This window comes from Drosophila hydei, unplaced genomic scaffold, assembly GCF_003285905.1.
Source record: "Drosophila hydei strain 15085-1641.00,03,60 unplaced genomic scaffold, DhydRS2 tig00000415-arrow-arrow-pilon, whole genome shotgun sequence".
Lineage (NCBI taxonomy): Eukaryota > Metazoa > Arthropoda > Insecta > Diptera > Drosophilidae > Drosophila > Drosophila hydei.
The window spans coordinates 223783-242074 of record NW_022045726.1 but is presented as its reverse complement, the minus strand read 5'-3'; the positions used below and the strand labels follow the sequence as shown (position 1 = coordinate 242074).

The 18292-nt window shown below is 45.5% G+C and overlaps 1 protein-coding gene and 1 non-coding gene across 3 annotated transcripts in view; one reads left to right on the top strand and one right to left on the bottom strand.

The window, feature by feature from the left end:
• Positions 1-18292, bottom strand: part of LOC111602821 (dopamine D2-like receptor) — a 71283-nt gene that overhangs the window by 39546 nt on the left and 13445 nt on the right. For both annotated transcript variants that reach the window (XM_030224228.1, XM_030224227.1), the window contains exon 2: positions 8273-8338. The gene's annotated coding sequence lies outside the window, so the exon portion shown is untranslated. The remainder of the gene's footprint in view (positions 1-8272; positions 8339-18292) is intronic.
• Positions 253-324, top strand: Trnap-cgg. The gene has a single exon. It is a non-coding gene; the product is annotated as a tRNA-Pro (tRNA).

Below are 18292 nucleotides of genomic sequence, written 5' to 3'. Positions count from 1 at the left end.
CACAAGTCCCAGGCGTCTTGCGTGCGAACAATTGAAATTTATGGATTAAGTTTCGGCTACCGCAGCGTATGAGTAATGCGACAAATGCGCTGCTGCGTGGCTACGTTGCGCATACGCAACACTTGAGCAAGCGATCAGTTCAGCTAGCCTTCTCTCTCCCACTCTCTACCCTCTCGCTCTCTCTTTGTGCTGTCTTATCGACGCCGCTCTCGCTTGGCTTGAATGCCTCAATTGACGCGCGTCTCTCACAGCGGCTCGTTGGTCTAGGGGTATGATTCTCGCTTCGGGTGCGAGAGGTCCCGGGTTCAACTCCCGGACGAGCCCAGCCTGCGGCGGTCGTGGCTGCCTTTAATTTTTCTTTTTCTTTTTTTTTTATTATTTTTTTTTTTTCTTTGCTATTGCCATTTGGTCGGGCGGGTTTAGCTAGCTGGCAGCGAGCGAACAAACGGATGCGCGACTAGCGCAAAATATATTTTTGTATATGGCGCAAAAACCGCTTATCGCTTCAAGTCTACTCAAGCGTCAACGGAGCGATTCATTCGAGAATTTCTTATGCTTCAATGAACCAGAAGTGTCGTCGTCGGCGGCATTCGCGTACCGTTCACATTGATGTTATATATATACACACTCACATATATATACATTTGCCCTATATACATTGTGGCTTATATATAAATATATATATATATATGCAGACAAAAAGCGCTGTCTGTTTATGCATCTATATTTATATATATATATTTGCGTGTGCTATGCGCCATTTAGCCTCACCCGTTGCCTTTTTGTCCTGACCCCTTTAACATTTTCAATCTTTATTTGTTTGAGCTATTGTCGCGCTTTCTGTTGTTCGTGTTTGATGAACAAAGCCAAATTGCACGCTCAATTTTCTGCATCGTCTACAGCAGCTTAAAGCGCTAAAACCAACTCAAGCTTAAACACAATTCTTTTCACACTGATCGTTAAGGTCTCATTCCGTCCTGCTCTTATCTATGTGTGTCTCAGTGAACGAAGAGAATGAAACGAAGAGAATGGCACAAAAGAATTGCAATAACTATAAGCTGAGCTAAACATTGCATGGAGTTCATTAAAATAGTTGTGCTGCACTTCAGATCTTTCACTCTAGAAAAATCTACAAAATATGTTAATCTTTATATTCGTTTCAAGTGTTTTTAAAATTTATCACTACATATTTTGTTGCTGACTCGCACTACTATTTTTATGAACAGTTCTGTTCATTAAAATAGTTGTGCTGCACTTGAGAACTTTTCAGTTTGAAACCAGGAAGTATCTAAATTAATACAAAATATGTTAATTACAATATTCGTTTCAAATTGTTTTCAAATTATCACATTGTTTGTGGCTGACTCGCACTACTATTTCTATGAACAGTGCTGTATATACAGCTCAGTTCATTAAAATAGTAGTGCACAAATTCCTAAATAAAAATAAAATATGTTAATCGAAATATTCGTTTCAGCTGATTTCAAAATATTGCGTTTCACTAAATTGTTTTGTGCTACTACTACTATTTTTATGAACAACGCTGTGTTTGTTGAATACTTAACTGGAATGCCTGAGCAGGTCACTATGAATAAAGCTGGATTCAAGTGAATGTAAATGCCACTGAACAGCTGCTGAGTAAACTCAAAGCCTGTAATCAGATTGAAGAGATAACCAACATATTTGGAATGCTGTCAGAAGTTGAACGTGGCTCAAGTGAGGCAGATGCATAAACTGTCAGCACTTGTGGTATCTTACTATAGCCGAAGCTAAGCGATCACTGGCACAACAAATAAACAAACAAATAAATAAATATATATATATATATCATTTCTTATTGGATGGGCAGCACTTTAAAAGCAAAGACTTATTGAGGCAGGAGTACAATGGGTTGCATGGCTGGCCCTTTAAGCTCATAATTTATTCAAGCAAAACATTTTGCATCACAAAAGGGTGCAGGCAGCCACCGTTGACCACGCAAAAGAGCAACAGGAGCAAGTGAGAGGGATAGAGCGCGCACGAGAGAGAGAGGCAGAGAGAGGAAAAAGGCAGGAGGCAAGAGGAAGGCGAAGAGCAGCGCGCAGCGAGCAGCGAGTGGAAAGACGTTGCGGAATTATGCAGCAGCGCTGCCGCTGTGTGGCACAAAGAAAGTGGCAGAAAATGAGCAGCGAACGGCGAAATTGGCAAACAAAGGCCAACACGATTGACGTGGCAGCTGCCCTCAGAGCAGCGGACGAGCAGAGCGAAGCGGGGCCCTGGTCTTTACGGGCTGGCGAAAAGGTCGCAATTGCCGGACAATGGACATGCGGCGGGTTAGCCTTTGCTGGTATTGGCTTCTGTGCCACGCCGCAGCTGAGCTGTGAACGCTGTCCAGAACGAAGCCGAGCGGAGCTGTGCCAAGTGCTAAGCCATGCTCTAAAAAGAATATTCGGTGTTTTGGGTACAAGCTCCTCGGATCGCGGTATCTAATCAATGTTGCGCCCGTTAGATGCCGCCATTTTGCAGCGTGCTTAGGTGCCACGCCCTGTGCGGTGCCTGTGTGTGTGTGTGTGTAGACAATGGAAAATATCTTTCATTAACTAATTAGCTTACTTTTTCATCTAGCTGGCAGAGTCCTCTGCTCTGTGCCCTCTGTCGCCTGGGCGGCTGTTGCGCTTTTGTTTAGCATCGTCCCACGCCAAAGCCTCCAGCCACAACAGGAACACACACACAGAGAGAGAAAGGACACAAGCTGAAAGGATAACGTGTAAAATACATCTACTAATACAGTTTTTGCTTTGCTGCTGCCTTTACTTTTGCTCTTCCTTGTCTTTGTTATTTTACGCTTTACAATTCTTTTGGGCATGGCAGCAAAATTTGTTCAGCAAACGTTGGCCCAGCCGAGTCCTGTGTCCTGCGTCCTGCTGTCCCCAGTCCTCGCCGTTCGTTCGCTTTGATTAAAGTGAAAATAAATGAGGGTCCTAGACAGCTGGTGTTGCATGGCATACCCTTAAGCCCAGCCTCCATGCCAACGCCAGCACCAGCTCCAGCCCACTTTCAGCATTCGTCTTTTTCAGCCGCCGGCTGCCTGCTGCCTGCTGCTTCTTGCGGCGCCAACAGCAGCAGCGAGTGGGCAACTTCATTAGATGCCACTAAAAATACAAGCGCCCAGGGCTACCTCCAGCTCTGCCCCCACCACCTCAGCTCTGCCAGCACCCCATCATTCACCCATTCCGCCGATGTCCTGTGCACCTATGTGTGCTTTAGTGTTCAGCCTACAATTAAATGTACCACTATGACGCCGACGCGCCGGTCCTCCACACAATGCCGCCCTGCTCGTTGTGGGCTGTGGGCTGTGGGCTGTGGGCTGCGGCATCGACCCAAGTAATCAGACGCAAATTAGTCGCACACCCAGCCGAGCTGCGCGCCGCGCAGAGAACGGAAGCCCGTTAAGAGTTCGCTATAGATAACATGGAGCAATCTTCTCGATTCAGTTCAGCCATTCAATTAAGCCATTAATAAATTCGTCTCCAATACAATTTGTACAGCAAGACAAAGCACTTTATTTAAGTCAAGGTTCAATCCCAATGTCGAGCGTGTGCCTTTGACTTTGAGCTTAAGTTTGGCCCACTGATGCTTGTGACAAGGCACATCTAGAGAAAGAACATACTTAGCTGATCATTCTTTGGCTATAACTGCTGGGCATGATTGCCGGCTGATGCAGCCACCTGCCAAGACAGACTCAAATTTTAAGGCACTTTTGAATTTTAGTTGAGTCTAGGAGAGTCCTAGGAGAGCATTTTGAGTGAAGCAAACCATGGATTGGACTTTGAATTGCTCGCAGCAGCGAGAGTTAGCCCCGATGAAGAGCTAATTGCCGACTCTGAGGCCTATTGGAGCTAAAGAACAAATAGTTCTATCGCCCTTGAGCTCAACTACATTGAACAATTAAATCAAATGTTTCTATAACAGCCTATGAGCTCTTGAGTCCAACTGTTCAACTGTTGGCAAAAGTCGAATCGATAAGTTTTTCTATACAACTTTCTCTCGCACTTCTCTCCCACTTCTCTCTCATTTCTCTCTCCCTCTCCCTGCCACATCTCGAGCCAAGAAGTCGCTCCTAATGCTGACTGAAGACTTTCCACATAAAAGCGGAATATTTTCCACTTTCTATCGGGTTGGCTCGGCTCATTTATCGCCCAAAGTTGGCGCCATCGAAGGGGTGGCCCCAAATAAAACCACTTATCCAACTAATCAAACTTATGCAATTATTGCAGCTTATTCAATTTAACGCGCATTTGTCTGGCAGAACAACAAAAAGTCCAATTAAATGCGCATAATACGCAAAACCCATTACGCAATGTGGCCAATGGGCGTGTTCGGGACTGCGGGTGGTGCGGGCCTAGTTGGGTGGTTGCCCAACAATCACAGCAAGTGGTTTAAACATACAGCTGCCATTATGTATTTGTATATTTAGTTTGGCCAAAGCACGCACACACACACACACAGCTGTATTGTAATCCAATGAAAATAAATTTGTTTAATTGCATTAGTTGATGTGAGTGATCAGGTTTCCATGTGACATATTGATCAGATAAGTTTATTAACTTGGCTCAGTAAGCCCACCTCTGTTCGGCTCGATATCTCTGATCAGGCAATGCATTTCTAAACCATTTCGAGCTGCAAATAGCAATTAATTTTGAAGAATTTGCCAGGCAAATATCATTTATTATTATAATCGAAACAGCATTTGGGATTAAATTGAAAAGTCAAACTGATTCAGCAAAAATGCTGTGGATATTAAAAACGCAATAAGCAAATGGCCAGAAATGAGAGTTCTCAACAATAATATTAGCTCAGCAGAGCAAATATTAAAACAATTCGTAAAACGAAAGTTCACAAATAAATATATTTTTATTTATATGGAAAATGAAATTCAATAAAAAATCCGCATGCCAGCGGGTCGTGGGATGGTTGGGGAGGGGAGTGCGGGGTAGGCAGCGTAACAATGCCCAGAAATGAAATGAACTGTAATCAATCGCGTGGTCGAGAAGTCGGGCAATGGTCAGCAGTCAAGAGTGATGCCGCCTAGCGGTACAATTGTAATTTCCGAAACAATTTATGGAGCGCCCTTCGTCCAGGCACACACACGCACACACGCACACTTCTTGGCAGCCGTAGCAGCAACATCCCATAGCAGAGAAATGCCAATTATTAACATTTTGGGGCCGAACAAAAAAATTCCTCGACCGCAAGGTAGAAACAAAACAAATTATTAACACCGGCCCTGGCGGTGGCTGTTCGGTGGTTGCTGTTTGCTGGCTGGCGGTGGCGTTGGCATTGGCGTTGGCGTTGGGGAACTGTTGAAAAATATTTTCAATATTTTGACCATGACCAGACCGGCTGGGAGCGGTCATCGTAATTCTCTTCCCTCTCTCTCTCTCTCTCTCTCGCTCGCTTGCTCTCTTTGGGTTTTGTTTTAAATTTTAATGCTTTTTACGAAACTTTTGCATACAAAAACATTTTCTGTTTTCTCTCTCTCCCACTCTCTGTCTCTCTCTCTCTCTCTCTCTTTGTGGTTTTTTGCCTTTTTTATGCCATTTTTGCTTTTTAACGATTCAACTTTCTGTTGGCTTTACAGTAGCTGATATTTCATTCACATTTGGCCAGGCCAGTAAAATTTATGAAATTTCGCACAGTTGCTGATAAGGCGTGGGCGGGTGGCAGCTGGGGCAGGCGGGCGTGGCAGTTGCCAGGAAAAAGTATCTATGCGTCCGAGCTGCTAATTAATTTTTTAGCTTTGAAGGACGCTCCAGGTGCAGGCTGCTCAGTTACCTGGCCACCATAATTGACAGCCTACCAAGAGAGGCCAAGGAGAGCTGGGAGAGAAGGCGGCAGGCATCAGGCACCAGGCACCAGCCAGCAGGCAGCAGGCTGGACCTGTGGCTAGTTACAGACAAAACTCCGACAGTTAGGGCCCTTCATTGGCAAAGACATGGAGCGCACTTTATCAATTTGATGTTGACAATAATTGCATTAAATAAAGTTTACTGTGTGACCCGAACCGACCCGCCCATCGCAGCGCAGCCTCCTCATGTCAGCAAATTTTAATGGGTATATATATAGATGGCTATGAATATCATATTAAAAAGTTGCCTGCAAATGCAGTTATTGTGTGTACTCGAAGCAGGCAAGAGCAGTGCTGCCCGACGCCACGATACCCTGTGCCCTGGCTAGGGGCGCTGGCCGTTGAGCCCCAACTCCTGGCCAAGTTGGTGCGTGTAATTAAGATTCTCGTTGGCTTAAACGAGTGGGCGCTCACTGCTGTGCGTACAGGGTATAATTATAAATTGAGGCATGCACGAATGGCTCTGAAAGTCTCATTAAGTTGCGAGAGAGCGCCAAGTGTTGCCTGGTTACTGCGCTGAAGACACGACCGAAATGAAATGATTGACTTTCCCAGCGATAGTGGGGGAGTGGCTCGAGTGGGTGGAGTGGCTGTGTCAGCCGGTGCAAGAGACAAGCACATGACACCACATGAAAATGCGACAACAGACGAGGAAATAAGAAATTGAATGCCTCGACATGCTCGAACGCGTCAAGTCTGAAACATGAAAATGAAACGCCAGACAGCGGGCGGCTGGAGGGCGGGCAACAATACCCAAGTGGAAAACATTCCCATGTTACACACACACACACCCAGAGAGAGAGATAGCTGCAGCTGCGACATGAGGTCCTGGCCATGTCCTGTGAACAGAACGATTGCACGTTCCACAGTTGCTGTCGCTCTCGCTGTACCTTTTGCGGGCGTAATGGGCGTGGTAAACGAGTTGCTGCTGCGTTATTGAATTAAACGTAAAGACACAACACACACACACGCACGCACACAGGCAGGCGTGTGTGTGTTAGCTGTCGTGCATATGTATGCATATTTAATGAGTGGGCGGGGCGGTTCGGCAATTTATTGTTGCTCATATTGGACAACGTTAAATATATATATATATACACATGTGTATGTGTGTGTGTGTGTGTGTGTGTGTGTGCGCTCTATAAGTGCGAGCTTTTGTCCAATGCAATCGCCGTTCATTTACGCAAGCTTAAGACAGTTTTATGGCACTTGCTCCATTCAAAAAAGGCAACATAGCTACTGGCAGCTGATAAACGACCTGCTCAGACAATAAATACATTATAGTTAGCCAAATTAACTTGGTCGACAAACTCCAATTGAAATTTATGCCAGCTGACAACTGCAGCTACACACATCTGTGTCTATCGCATGGATCTATCCGCCTCCTGCCGAGTGACTAAAGCTGTTTCCCTGCCAGACTATTTGGTGTTTAAAAAACTTAAGAGTTCTATATATAAAGTAGAGAAAATTTAGTGAAATTCCAGTATCCTAGGTCTTTTTAGTTAGATAAGTTAACTCGACCAATTCCAATTGAAATTTCTGCATCTACACAGAGATCTCTTCGCCTCGCTCCCAGACTTAAGCCATATTTGCTCTAACAATCCTTGAGTTTGTTTCTTAGGTTGCATCTTTGGCAGATTGTTACTTAATTAAAAAACTTAAGATAAACTAGAGAAAATGATGAGCAGTTCCAGACCTGAGCTGGGCACCAAGTGACCTTCGACTTACTTCGAGTCGCTGTAAATGAAGCTAAATATAGATTATAGATTATGGATATATAGATTAGATACCTAACTATATATCCATATTCAATTTCCATATATATCGTATAGTACATGTGTCTAATATCTAAGCTTATATCTATTCATATTCAATTTCAGTTAGTCTCGCTTGCTCTGCCAGCTGTTTTTGCTTCGCTCTTAATGGCCGGCCAGAGCTTCCGTCTTAACACTTGGAAATTATGCGGCTCAGCGGTCCATTTAACACTGGAGCAGCGTGGTGGTCAGTGGTGGTCCCGCTGGAGCCCTGATTAGTAGTGGATTGTTGTAATTAATAGAGGGCGGCGCTGGCTGGAGGCGGCTGCCACGCAATGTGCGGTAAATGTCATAAATGTCGTATTCGAGTACGCCGAAAAAAATGCAAATCAAAGTGAACCTTTTTTGCCCTCCTTAGGCGAGTCCACAAATATGCGCATAATTAATTTGGCGCTGCTTGTTGGGTCTTTGCGAGTTCGAAGCGCAGTAGATTAAATGGAATTTTGTCAAAGTGTTTTACTTATTTTAATTAACCCCGCGCAGTGGCAATGGCAACGGCAGCGTCGCCAGCGGCGCCAGCATCGATTTGCTTGCCCCTTGCCGTGCCGTCAGCTGTATCCGCGCTACTCACCAATTCCAGGGTATTTCAGCTCTCGACGTGATCAATTCAAAGCGAGCGAGTTCCAAAGTATTTAGTCTGCAAGCACAAGAGAAATAATCGCATAAGTCTTCAGATCAACTTTATTTACAGCCAGCAGCAGTTCGCGCCACTTGGCCAGGCAAAGTTTAATGACTGAGCCGCGGCGCAGCCCAAGCAACGTGCTAGGTTTTTACTACCCGACAACGGCGACTGCAGCAGTTAAGCCAAAAACATATGCAAAACAAAACGTTCATCATAAAAGCTAAAGCGAAGCAGTTAGCGGGCAAGCGATGGGGCTGTATCGACTTGCGCATACTCTGTAATCAGCAGACTTCCAGAGTCCCCACTCCTACAGACAGACAGTCAGTTATCAGCGTAAGTCAATCAATATACCCCATTTACCCACATACCCTATGCTAGCCAGAGTTACACTGTCAGTGTAACACGTACAGCAGATAAATATGCACGCGAGGAAAGGCGGCTCAGTTGAGCGGACTGCTCAACGGACTGCTCAACGGACTGCTCAACGGACTGCTCAACGGACTGCTCAACGGACTGCTCAACGGACTGCTCAACGGACTGCTCAACGGACTGCTCAACGGACTGCTCAACTGCACCACTCAAGCCCGATGCTTGCATGCACAGCTGCTGGCATTGATTTATTTGCCATTTCCAAATTTGGCAACGTATCAAACACAGATTTTAACTTTAGCTAATTATTGATTCAGTTAATGAGACCTTGACTAAGGTCAGCGAGAGAAACATCGAGCTGCAGTCTGAGATACTTAAGGTTATCTTAACATTTGCTGTTTCTTGATATATCTTAAATTTATCCCTACTAATAGGAGACCGGGCTCAAGAATAAGAGGTAAGAGGTGTCGCTGATCTGGCAAAGATTGCTCATTAAGCTTTCTCCGTTATCTGCACTGTAATCGCAGAGCGTAATTGGTAGCAGCTGAGCTTAGCAGCTGCTTGGGGACACGCTGCCGCTGCGCTACGGACGCCAGAGCTCCAGTCCAATCAGCGCTTTAAAGTCCCTTTGTGTCGGGCACGAATTGAAACATGACACCCAATGCTGGGATGCAGTCAAATTTCAACTTCGCATAGTTGAACGCCTTTGCCGAGTTAGTAATCCGCAGCGACAAGCATAAAACAAAACGCAGTCAGCTGGCAAAGTGGCTTCAGCCGTGTCTGCCCAACCCTCTGATACCCTGTAACCCTTAAGCTTGTCTCTTGCTCGGCTGTTACTTTGAATGCAGATCAAAGAATTTATTATAGACCCTTAGACCTGATGACAGAACACAGTTCTTTATATTTAAATTAAAAGCCTGTAGCTGCTAGGTGGAAGCTGAAGCGGACAGCTGAGAATCTGCCCAGCATGACGTCTCGATAGTTGTACACAAATCATATAGCAATATATACATAGAGTCTGAATGGAGTCGTTATAGATGGCATAAAGAGGCCATATAGAAACCAAATAAATTCCAATTAGAGTTCATATAGAGTACAAATAGAGTCCATATAGGAGTATAACTAGATACCAACTAGAGTTAGTATAGAATCCAAATAAAATCCTCATGGAATACAAATTGAGTCCACATAGAGTCCACTTGGATTCCATACTGAGTCAATGCGGAGTCCACACGGAGTCCACACGGAGTCCACATCGAGTCAACACTGAGTCCACATATAGTCGACATATAGTCCACATAGAAACTAAGTAGAGTCCAACAGGAGTTCATCTAGAGTCCATATTGAATTCATGTAGAGTTCATATGGAAGCCATATAGAGAGTATATAAAATGCCGTATAATCTTCACATAGGATCCTTCTGTATAGTCTATATAGAACCCTGACTCTAGCTTCCACTTAGACTCTACATACACTTTGACCAAGTCCAAACTCCCTAAATAGAGTCCACATAACTTTATGTATAGAGCATAGAGTCCACAAGAGCTGCATACGAAATCCCGATCGATTCCATGCACACCTCTTGCATTGGGTACAGAGTAGTGAAAAGCTAAGCACAATTTTCATGAAAAGCGTTGTCCGCCATTTTCCAATATTTGTATTTTATTTTTGTCGAGTTCTTTTATTTTTTTCTGTTTCTTTTTCTTTTGCTTTTTAGTTTGTTTTTGTTTTTCTTTTTTGGGCAACATTTTGTGCCACATGCACAGTTGTTATTCTCGTAGTGGTTGATGTTGTTATTATTGTTGTTGTTGTTGTTGTTGTTGTTGTTGTTGTTATTGTTGTTGTTGTTGTTGTTGGCGTTGTTTTTTTTTCACACAGCCCGAAGTGCGAATTTCGCGTAAATAAATTTAATATCTGACACAATCTGCTCGAAGCGGTCAAAACAAAAAGTAAATATGCTAGACTCGAAATGCTCGACTGAGTGATACCCTGTAATTGATTCGAAGCTAAACGCAACTGAGCCATTCAAAATGTATTCAAATTCAATCAGTTTGACTCAACCTTATCGATTCGATCTCTTTTTCCCTATAAGAATTGGAATTTCCCTGGAATTGCCCCATTTCGCACCGCCCGCTTGGCGCACTCTGCAGGGTATAGCCGACAAGTGGTGCGCTGTTGCCAGCATTTTATGTGGACACGAAAAACCCTCAAACTAGATTCTGTGTCGAATAAACGAATTTGTAACTCGACGCTGATGGCGACACGGCTCACTTTGCCTTTATGTAAATAAATTATTTTCATTTATTTCTTATGCATTTCATTACATTGTACAAAAAGAAGCACCGACTCCACAATACGAACAAACGGGCTTCCATTTCATGACTCGCACAGAGCCATATAGGAAATATGAGCTGAATCAAATTATCAATTTGCATTAGAATATCCCTAATCAAATTTGTAGCTGGAAAGCTGGGGTAACTATGTGGGGCGAGAGAGAGGGGGAGAATGGAGGAGAGAGAGAGAGAGGTGACCATGGAGAGAGATGAATATATAGAGAGAGAAAAAGAGAGAGGGAGAGAGAGAGAGATGAAGAGGGAAAATAAGATAGATAAAGAATGAGAAAGAGAGACTGAGAAAAAGATAGAGTGAGTCAATGGGAGAGTGACGGAGGGAAACATGAAAATAGAGCAGATAAAAGAATACATACATACAGAGAGAGAAAGAAAGGACAACATACAGGATAGAGCGAGTCAGAGTGAAAGAGAAACACAGTGAACGCGAGTAAGAAAAGTCTCTTTGAGAAGAGAAAGACTCAGAGAGATGAACAGAGATCGAGAGAAAAAAGAGAAGACTACGAGGAAGAGAAAAAGAGTCAAAAATAGACAACTTTAGAGAAGAGAGAGATATAGAAAAATTGTGATAGAAAGAGAGACATTCAAGGACACAAATAATTAGAGAAAGGGAGAGAAAAAGACAAAGAGAGCTAGAGAAATTTCTAAGGAAATAAAAAAGCATTAAAAGACAATTTGGTTGACAGATTGACTTTAGTTTGCAAAGCTTTATATCTCTTTCTCTCTCTCTCAGCAAACATCTCTCTCGCTCTGCTTGTGCTTCCATCACACACCTTTGCCGAATGCCATTTTATTGATGCTGGAGTGATGGAAGGGACTCGGTGGGGCGGCCAGCTACTGAGATTGGCTGGTTGGCGGGCTGGCGGCTGTTGGACATTTTAGTGTGGCATCTGCTATTATATAAGCTTTTTATTACCTATATCTTCTGGCCGTTCCACTGCGTTCCGTTCCGTTCCGTCTAGGAGTCCGGTCAAGCTCTGGCTTGGTTGGGTTGGCTTGGCTTGGCGCTGTTTTGGCCGTTTAGCTGCTGTCGCTTGTACTTTGTACTCTGCCATTTGACTTCATTTCATTCAGCTGTAGCGTGCTTTTATGGCACTTTGGTGCTGCTTGGCTTCAAATATGCAAATATGCGCCATGCCACGCCCATCAATGTTGCGGCAGGGCCGACAAAGCGTCCAAAGCCAAATAAATTTATATGAAAAATGTCATGTCTCTCGCACTCTCTCTCTCTCTCTCTCTCTCTCTCTCTCTCTCTCTCTCTCTCTCTCTCTCTCTTTCTCTCTCTCTTTCTCTCTCTCTCTCTCTCTCTCTCTTTCTCTCTCTCTCTCTCTCTCGCTCTCACTGTTTTACCAGCACGCGACACAGGCACTGAAAATATTTATGTATTTGGCCGTGAGGCAACTCGGCTGATGTTGTACCGCTCCAGCTCCTGCTGCCACTTCCTCTCTCCCTCACCCACTCTCCGGCCTTGGTGTTAGCCTTAGTTCCCATTCTCATTGCCATTCGCTGTTGCTGGGCTCCAGTTCGAAACTTGCGCGTAGATAAAAGTCATAAAGTTTGTTCAGCAGCCTCCACCGCCCAAGCTGAACCACCCACAGCCACCTGCACCGCCGCCTCCTGCGCCATATCTCTCCTGCTATCAGGCAGCAGCTGAGGCGCGGCTGTTGCTTTCTGCTCGCATTTAAATAAATAAAGAAAAGAAGAAGCAGCAGCAGCGGCAGCAGCAGAAAAAAAAACACTTTTAGTGAGCATCATTAAAGCGTGACGCCCCCCGTTTTGGGCCCCCTTAAGAGACTGAAGCGCTTCGTGCCCTTAAAAATAAATGGGTATAAATTTGCCTGAGTGCATTTAATGAGCAACAAAATGTTTGCGGCGCCCCTCGCGCCAGCGCCAGCGCCCGCCACAGCCATTGCCAACACTTTTAATAGCCGCGAGTCAACCAGACAGAATACGAATACTCGCAGTTTCGCCGAGAGAGAGAAATCAATGCTCCCTGAACTGGAGGCGAATGCGAATGCGATTCCAAATAGAGCACGCGATAGTTTCATTCCCAGCTATAGCCCATTAAGCTGCGATATAAAACACACTTGATCTCGGCTTCAGCTCACTCTCAAGTCAGCCTCAAATCAAGCTGACTTCAAATTTCAATATAAATTCACTTGTTGAGCTCAACTGCCCTGCCCGGCACTGGAGCCATTGGGTCGACTAGCACATACCCTATACGTCGATGTTATTCAGTCTCAGGAATGGGCTGGCCAGAGATGCTGCAGAGAGCACGAGCAGAGAGTTGCCAAAGACAGCTAGCACGATCTAGTTGAGCCGCAAGCCAATATACCCTGTTGCCAGGAAGTAGAGGGTAGCATGCACATCCGATCTCCACTCTAAAACAGACATCGCGATAAAGTCGCAAATTTATTTGTCATGTGGCAGGCTAGAAAAGTTTTGTGTTTGCTTTGGCTAAGTTGAAGTGAAAAGTTTTTGGCATTTGGAATGCGATATTGAGATATTGTCGAGAGAGTGCGCACGGCTTCACTCTGATGGCCGCAGCTGAAGCTGACGCTGAAGCTGAAGCTCAGCTCGAGCCGGCATTTAAAATTGTGGCCTTGGGCGATTGCCAGTATTTGCCGCAGCCTCAACAAAAGTCAGACGGCAGAAAGTTTTACGCAGAGATAGACAAAGGCAACGACTGAAACCTTAATTAAATATCAATTTCCGGTGGAGTATCCGCCCTGCATACGTATCTATATGTATATATATATATATATATATATATATAGTTGTCTGTGTGTGCGTCTTTGATCTAAATGTTCGAGGCACGACTAGCAAAAGTGGAAAAGCCATGGGAAAGCTCATTTACTTGACCAGGCACGCAGTTTTTAAGCTAAACATATCAAACGGTAGAGAGAGGGACGGGAGGGGGGAGGGGCTGGGGGCTGCGATAATGTATGCAGCTATTTAGTATACACATATCACTAACTGACAAGATATATGCAGGGAAAGTTTGCGTGTTTGCTTTGCCCTTTGTCGTTTGCTGCCTGCAAGCAAATGGCAAAAGTTTTATGCCATACCCTAAGCCCCTAGCCCCCCCCCCCACATCTACCCAGCCCCTGCCCCTTGCCTTTGGCCTTCGGGACGCTGGCTAAAACTGAAACTGAAGCTTGAAGCTTGAAGCTCTGCTGCTAGACGCTGGAAATGCTAATGGCAGCAGGCACAGATAAACATACATATACATAACAGATGGACGTAGGGAAAGAGTAAGAGAGAGCGAGAGATGGGAGAGATGGGAGAGAAAGAGAGAGATCAAGCCTTGGTTCATAATTGAATGTTTGTTAATGCAGCGCTGGCTTTGTGTTGCCTACTTTTTGGAGTGCAAATTCACAGCGGCTGCGTTTGATGGCGCTCACAGAGAGAGAGAGATGGAGAGAGAGGGAGAGAAAGAGGTGGCAGGGGAGTGGGACAAAAAGGGACAAACTGCTCAGCAACTAATTTAAATACATGTCATGAATTTAACATAAATAAATAAAATACAAAAAAATGGCCCATTTTTTATGACTCTTATGGCTCGTGTTGTTGCTGTTGCTGTTGCTGTTTACATTTTGGGTGAAAGATGCAAAGCGCAGGCAGGCAGACTGGAACATGGGGCAAATAGTGTAAAAGTTGCTCAGCATTGTGACGTGGGGCTGTGGGCGTGGCTATGTACGTGCCTGCTGCGCTCGAACTTTCAGATGAAGTGAACCCAAAGTTGGCAACCCAAAGTCAAGGCGTGTGGGTCGACATATCAGCAGAAGATAATATCGTCCAACCGGATTTTTAATCAAAAGCAAAGCGATCCGAGTGACCCCAGTGACTCCTCCTGAGCCGCAGTGCCACAGATTTTTGTTTTTCTTTTCTTCCTCTCAATCTCTCCATCTCTGTCTGTCTCTCTTCATGTTTGTCAGAGTTTTTAGCAATTATTGTTGAAGTCTACATGCTGGCAACAAAAGCCTGTCACAGAGCCAAAAAAGATGAAAAACGTTTCTGGCCGAGCTGCCTTCGGATGGGTCCGCTGAAGTTGTCTTTGGACGGATGCGAGACGCAGGCTGCAGCTGTGAGTCAATGGCTCAAGGAAGCTCAATATGCCAGCTCCTTAGCTGACTGCAGCTTGGAGTCGCAGCGACACACGCATTCGATATTTGGGCTTTGCCATCTCTTTGCAGGGTATTTGAAAGTTGGGTCGCTCCGTGCATCAAGTAAATAAACTTTTGTTTTGCTGTGTGCGACTATTTTGTGGCGACAAGGGTTTCTCAGCAGGGGCTATGTGTGGGCAGGGGGGTTGTGGAGCCTGCCGAGGGGACTAGTCGCTCGCAGAGTCCAACCGTCAACAGGAATTTGTTTTTTTCTTTTTCTTTTTCATTTTTTTTGTGATTTCCAGCGTTTGGGCCAAATAAATAATTTTGTCTTTGCTCGGGGTTTATTGGGTTTGTAATAAATTTAAAGCTCTATCTCGCTTTTTCCATCTGCCCTTCCTTATCTATTCAGCCAGCTGTCTGTCGCCGCTCGCTCCGTCTCTGTCGCTCTCTTGCACTGTCTCGTTTCAGTTTATTTCATCGTGGACTGGCTAAGCCGGAAGGGATCAAACGTTTTGCATATTCCGATTTCAGTGAAGCCGTCAACCAAAAAAGGATAACAACTCGCCTGCTGTTTCGGTTGTAGTTCAGCCCGAGTTCAGCCAGCCAGCCAGGCAGCTCGCTGCAGACTACATAATTTATGAACATAAATTGTGGGCGTGGTGCGGTCAGAGGGCGTAATGTGATAACTAATGACTTTTCGGACTGCAGATGCATGCAAATTGCTCTGAATTTGCGCCGAGCTGCTAATTTGAAATCCGATTCGCAATTAACCAGCCGTGTCCAGGGGTGTCTCTGCCGGTGTCAGCCTGTGCGTGCGTGTGTGTGTGTGTGTAGGGCATCCGTTTAATGAGGACGAGTCTGACAACAGTGATCTCAGGCCCAGCAGCATCTCTCTGTGTATCGCATATCGATCTGGCTAGACGCGGGCAAAGTTATGTAACTCCAAAGGCGTCTGTGGCGCGCTGGCTTTGAATAATGCCTGTAATCGAGTGGGCAGCCAAGCAGCTAATAAAGACTAATCGCAAAGAGCCGCCTGGCGGCTATTTTTAGTGGCGTGTTCCCAATCAAACGCGTCATTAGGTTTCAGTTTCAATTACATCGCAGACCAATGGCCGAAAGGGTTTGCTGTGCCTCTGTCCCTGCCTCTCCCTCTCTCCCTCTCTCCCTCTCCCCCTCTCCAACCCTCCACCTCTCCATCTATAGCTTAAGTCTACATAATTTATACTGTAAATACAATGAATTTGAAGAGCGCTTCGTCTCTGTGCGGCTGTGGCTAAGTAAGTCCGTAAGTGCAGGCCCCATGACCAGCTATTTGCATAGGATGACTCGAGCGGGTCAGTCAGTCAGCCAGTCAGTCAGTCAGCCAGTTGGCATACACTTGAAGTGGAACTATTAGCTCGACGACGACTCGGACAATCTTGTTCTGTGGAGAAGTTGCTGCTGCATTCAGCTGATTCGATCAGTCCAGGCGGCGCCCGGGGCGCCTGCTCGGCAAATTGCTGCTGAAATGTGTTTATTCCAGCTAGATGATTTTGAAAAAGCGATAAAGACTCTGCCGTCAGCCGCAACACGATAAAGCCAGCCCCGGTACGAGGCAACTGCAGCTAAATTCTATGAAATTTACTGCCTGCCCATTGACAGTCAGCCGGGCGGAAGCAGCTCCAGCGCCTGGCTGGGCGTCAATTGACAAATTGTCGCCCGGCTCTGGCTGCAGAGAGCGTTCAGCGTTCAGCGTTGACGTCGTCTCCTCGCTGGTTGGAAAGTCATCAGAACTTAAAGCTAATTTCATTTCGTTTCACTTGTGCCAAAATAAGCTCAAACCAATTTGGTTATTATTATTCATACTTCTCTCGCTCTCCCCCTCCCTCTCTCTCTCTCTCTCGCTGGCTGTCTGCGACTCTTCTCTACGTGCCTTCGGTCCTTTCTTTTACAGCTTTGCATTGTTTATGTGGCTGCTCGGCTGTCGTCTCCTTGGCACGCATGTGCGCGCTCAAAAGTATGCAGCGCTTTCTTCGCATATCTCTTGCGTCTTCTCAAAATAAATTACGTATACGTAATGCTTAAAAGCGAACGTAAAATGTATGTATAAATGTTTTCAGTGTGTCTTAAGCACACAATGGCCGTGCAGAGCTTTTGTTTACTTTGCTGTATTGTTGCTTTTAGGGCTCACACACAAACAGCCCCACACACACACACCCACACACCCACACACACTCAGTCTGCCTTCTATTGTGCGTTTCGCAGTATATTTTTAGTAACACTGCTGGAAATGCTTGAGGGACGCCGCAGGCGGCACTCTGCCCCGCCATAATCAGGCACAAACCTGACAGCCCAGATATAGCTACGCAGCCCTAATGGAAGGACCTCTTTCAAAATTGTCAGTTTCGATAAATAAATATATCTTGCCTAGCTGAAAATAAACACGAAGAGGCCGGCGCAGCGGTCAATCGATATTTAAATATCCAAACATTTCCAAACAACTTTAATTGGCATTCAACAATTGTGTGTGCCCACAGAGTCTGGCAGCATATCGAGTAGCTAAGCTGGAGCAAGCCTTGTCTGGCTTTGATGCCGACCGTCCACGCCGCGAAATATGTTAACATTGACAGCCTCTGCCGACCATATTCGAGATGAATTCCCTTTGTTATGTTGTGCTAATTAAAAATGTTTTCCATTGGCTGCGGGCAAATGAACTCATGGGCTGCACCTCGGCCGCATGAGAAACGCTTAGCGGAATCTCATGCGAAATGCGACAATAAAAATGTCAGTTTTGCGTGCTGCCAGCTGGCAATCTGCAATAAATCACGCGCCGGGCCACGCCACGCCCCGCGCGCATAGCAAGGGGGCGGGCGAGTGGGCTAATTAATTAATTGGCAGCTCGCGCGCAATCGCAATTGCAATCGCCATCTGAGTCACAATCGCAATCGCAATCGCAATCAACGCTGACGGATCTGTTGGCGTTCTGGGCGCAACATTTGCGTGTCAGTTCGGTGCTGCCCACGAAATAGTTGCCCAAAAACGAATTGTCAGCAAAAACAGGGCAAACAATTAGCGCTTGCCGCCAGCTGCACGCGGCCGCAAGCAACTCATCCCGCCCACGCTGGCGCTCTATCTCGGCCAATCGACGGCACGCACCGCCC